This window comes from Sceloporus occidentalis, unplaced genomic scaffold (genome assembly GCF_023333645.1).
Source record: "Sceloporus occidentalis isolate IW3139 unplaced genomic scaffold, rSceOcc1.0.p SCAF_2, whole genome shotgun sequence".
Taxonomy (NCBI): Eukaryota; Metazoa; Chordata; class Lepidosauria; order Squamata; family Phrynosomatidae; genus Sceloporus; species Sceloporus occidentalis.
The window spans coordinates 194,183,775-194,188,680 of record NW_028316982.1 but is presented as its reverse complement, the minus strand read 5'-3'; positions in this window follow the sequence as shown (position 1 = coordinate 194,188,680).

Sequence of the window (4,906 nt, the reverse complement as noted above, 5' to 3'; positions counted from 1 at the left end):
GGCCAGAATAAATGTGTATCTATTTTCTTGGTTCTTCTTGCTGAACTTTTGGATGGTTCCACTGATGACTTTTGGAATGAGGTATGTGATATTTTCCACTGACCTTCATTCCCTCTTTATATTTCAGATTACCAAACTGAACATTTCTTATTATTACAGTGCTAATGTGGGAGAAATGATAGGGAAAGAGTATACTAGGGAAGGAACATAGGACTACTAGGAGCATTTGGCACAGTGGTTAAATGCCTGTACTGCAGCCACTCACTCACAAACCATTAGGTTGCAAGTTCAATACCAGCAAAAGGGCTCAAGCTTGCATCCTTTCAAGGTCACTAAAATGAGTACACAGATTGTTGGGGTAAACCACTTAGGGAGTGCTTAACTGCACTGATAAGCGGTATAAAAATGTACTTGCTATTGCCATTTGTGGAGCTCAAAAAGAACCTTCAAGAGATTATTTAAATAACCTTAACTAAGTAGCTGATATAACATTCTAGACTTCATTTTTTTAAAATTACATTTGGCCAAACTTTCTTAAGATTTTTTTTTTTAGAAAAATATTTCTTTCTGACTTTTGCTTTATATTTTTGTATTGGAATCCAGCAACTTTGTGTTGAACAGTGGAGTATTAAATGCTGGTATAAATTTTTAAAAATCTCAGATTGAATCTGAAAGAAATGAGTCCAAGACTCAGGTTTCAGATTCTGACCTACTTCACATGAGAATATATTAAGTACATACTAATCTCTGGGCTAGTGTGGAGTAGCGTAGTGAATGTTGGCCTTCAACTCTGGAGGCCAGGGTTCAATTCCCAGCTTGGCCACAAAGCCCACTGGTGACCTTGGGCAAGTCACATGCTCTCAGCCTCAGGGGAAGGCATTGGCAAACCTCCTCTGAACCAATATTTCCAAGAAAACACCATTATATGGTCACCTTAGGGTCACCATAAGTTGGAAACGACTTGAAGACATACAACAACAACAACAACAACAACAACAACAAAGAGCTTATTGCACGGGGCTTGGGGAATGCAAATGGAGTGGAACAGAAGGGAGCGAGAAGGGGAAATCACGCATATTACCACATGGAAGAATGCCACCAATGCTGCCAGAAGTCTCCAATCTTTTCCCCACCTGTACCACAGCAGGCGATTTTCAAGAAATCTTCTGAACAGTTCTTGAAAATCGGCTGCTGTGGGAGGATGGGGAACAGTTTGGGGACTTCTGGCTGCATAGACAGCATTCTCCCCATGTGGTAATATGCGTACTTTCCCCATTCCCTTCCCTCCCCACTCCCTTCCGTTCCTCTCCATTTGCTTTCCCCAATCCCCATGCAATAAGCTCCAAAATCTCAATGCAGAACATGGTCTACTTTAAACAGGAGAAAACACTGAAACAATTCACAAGAGTTTATCACACAGGCCCTAAAACAGGCCCGCTGTGTCCTAAAACACGTGCGCACACAGGCATGCACAGACTGGGATGGGGCTAAGAACCCCATTTTACTGCACGAGGGAATGCCGCAGCTGCTGCTGAGCGTTCCAATTGCATCCTCCCTCCGTTCCAGAGGGTGCAATTTCTGAGAATGATTTAGAATGCAGCTGCGGCATTCCCTCATGCAGTAAAATGGGGTTCTTAGCCTCATCCCGTTCTGTGCACACCTGTGCGCGCACACGTTTTAGGACACAACGGGCCCATTTTAGGGCCCGTGCAATAAACTTCACAGTTTAAATTAAAGTGTTCTTGGACTACCCTGGCACTTTTTCTAGTCACATCACAAATTTAGAAATATTATTCCTCCTAGGTGCTTTCAGCATTAAAACTCCCCGTTTCAAATCAGCAAGTTCTGTCTACTTTCTTCATGTTTATGAACAATCATTATCATATATAGATACCTTTGCTCTTTCTTCTTTACTGCCAAACTGCCACAGTGACCCCTGTTTGGAGGAGAGGAGGGTGGGAAAAACATCTAGGAGTGTAGAAAGCAAAGGGAAAAGTGAATTGAAGGAGGGAAAACATCAAGGAGTGTAAAAAGGAAAGGGAAAAGAAAATTGAGGGAGGGAAGAAGGGAATAACAGGCATAAATATAGGAACAGCTACTGGCCTGTAGTAGTAGTGGTGGGTGACACTGAAGTCAGCTCTCACAGAGAGAACAGTAGTGTCACCAAAGCTGACACTTGTCAGCACTGCATGAAAGGAGGCAAAAGGAGTCCCTCCTTGCGAGACCATTTCACCAAGAAAACCCTTTACATGAGACAGCTCAATAACCAACAACTAGAGAGGGGGAGGCCAGACAGAAAACATGTCCAATAAAACAAGCATAGTTAGAAGCAACACTACACATGTAATTGGAACATGGAATGTGAGAAGCATGAGCCACGGAAAACTAGACATAGTAAAGAAGGAAATGAAATGCACGAATATAGCAATACTAGGAGTGAATGAGGTAAAATGGACAGGAATGGGTCATTTTGACTCAGATAACTATACAGTGATCTATTCAGGAAATGAAAAAACAAGAAAAAATGGGTTGGCTTTCATACTAAGGAAAGATATAGATAGAACACTCAAAGGATACAACTCAAAATCAGGTTGTATATTATCAATAAAGCTTCAGGGTAAACCTATAAACATGACAATGATTCAGGTTTATGCACCAACCACAGATGCAGATGAAGAGGAAATTGAGAGATTCTGTGATGCAGTCCAGGAAGAAATTGACAACATGCCATCACAAAATTTCCAACTTATCACTGGAGACTTGAATGCTAAAGTTGACAACAAAGAAGACACAAAAACACTAGGAAGATTTGGATTAGGAACCAGAAACAAAGCAGGAGAGCATGATAGAATTCTATAAGGCCAACAATCTACTCATTGCAAATACCTGCTTCATACAACCAGATAAGAAATTATGCACCTGGACATCACCAGATGGTAAACACAAAACCAGATAGACTACATAATTGGAAGTAGAAGACAGAGAAGCTCTATCCTTGTGGCCAAAATCAGACCAGGAGCTGACTGGCACAGACCATGAACTGCTTATAACAAAAAGCAGAGTTAAGCTGAAGAAAGCAAAAAACATCATTATACCAAAATATGATCTGAATAACATTTCAGATGAATTCAAGGACAATGTAAGAAACAAATTTGAACTATTGAGTGTAATCAACTGGGAACCTGAAGAACTGTGGACAGAAGTCAAAGACATAATTAAGGATGAATGCAAGAATATCCAACTGTAAAGGAAGACAAAATTGAAGAATACTGTAATCTAGTATCATATGTAAATAAGTATGTCTTGTCTGTTTCTTTTTTGTTAAGTGTAAATGGTTAAGTATTGTATGTCCTTTGTTACTTTCTGCTATTTTCTTTTACTTGTTATATGTTTTCTAAATAAATTAAAAAAAAAAAAGGATGAATGCAAGAAAACACTAACAGTGGCCAAAAGGAAAGATAAGGAACAATGGATGACAGGTGAAACACTTCATGCAGTAAAAGAAAGAAGAAAAGCAAAAGCAAAGGGAGTTAGGAACAAAGCCAGAAGTATGAACACAACTGTCCACGCAGGGATACAGAGAACTATTACAATGACCAATGCAGAGAAACAGAAGAAAACAATAAAAAGGGAAGAAAGAGAGACCTCTATCAAAAAATCAGAGAAATTAAAGCCAAGTTCAAACTGAGGCAGGGATGCTCTATCGAGAAAAAAAGAGCATAACACAGGAACAAGAAGAATTAAAAATATGCTGGAGGCAATAGACTGAAGAGTTATAAATAGCAGTGAGGGAATTAATGATATTTGGCATGAGAACCATATGAAGATGAACCCCAACTTCTAAGAAGTGAAGTGGAATTTGCAATTAAGGAAATGGGAAAAAATAAATCACCAGGAACAGATGATATCCTAATTGAACTGCTACAGTGCCTAGAGACAGGTGCAATTTTAGTGCTAACTGAAATATGCCAACAAATATGGAAAACAAAGCGATGGCTAACAGACTGGAAATGCTCGATATACATACCAATCCACAAGAAAGGAGATACAAAAGACTGCAGCAACTATAGGACAACAGCACTAATCTCACATGCAAGCAAAAGAATGCTCAAAATTCTGCATCATAGACTCTATATATACATGGAGAGAGAAATTCCAGAGGTGCAAGCATGATTCAGAAAAGGAAAGGGCACTAAGGACCACATTGCAAACATGCAACGGCTAATGGACTGCACCAAAGAATTCCAACAAAGAATCAGCATGTGTTTTATATACTACAGCAAAGCATTTGATTGTATAGATCATGAAAAGCTATGGAATGCATTTAAAGACCTGGGTGTGCCACTACATCTGATAGTGATGAGGAATTTGTACCAAGGACAAGAGGCCACCATCAGAACAGAATTTGGGGAAACAGAGTGGTTCCCAATAGGAAAAGGGGTCAGGCAAGGCTGCATCCTATAACACTACTTCTTGAACTTATAAGTTGAAAACATCATAAGAAAAGCAGAATTAGAATCAGAAAAAGGAGGAGTGAAGAGAGGAAGAAGCAACATTAACAGCCTAAGATATGCAAATGACACCATATTAGCAGAAGACATTCATGAATTGGAACAGTTAATAAGGAAGGTCTGATGCTTACATAAAGAAAACAAAAATAGTGGCCATAGAAGAAATACACAAATTCAATCTAGATAACAAGGAAATTGAAATAATTAAAGAATCTCCATATCTAGGATCAAACATAGACCAAAATGGAGACTGCAGTCAAGAAATAAGAAGAAGATTAAGAATGGGAAGGGCAGCTATGAAAGAACTGGAAAGATACTGAAGAGGAAAGATACACAACTGAGTACTAAACTCAGAATCATTCAGGCCATTCTATTCCCAGTGACCATGCAAGAGT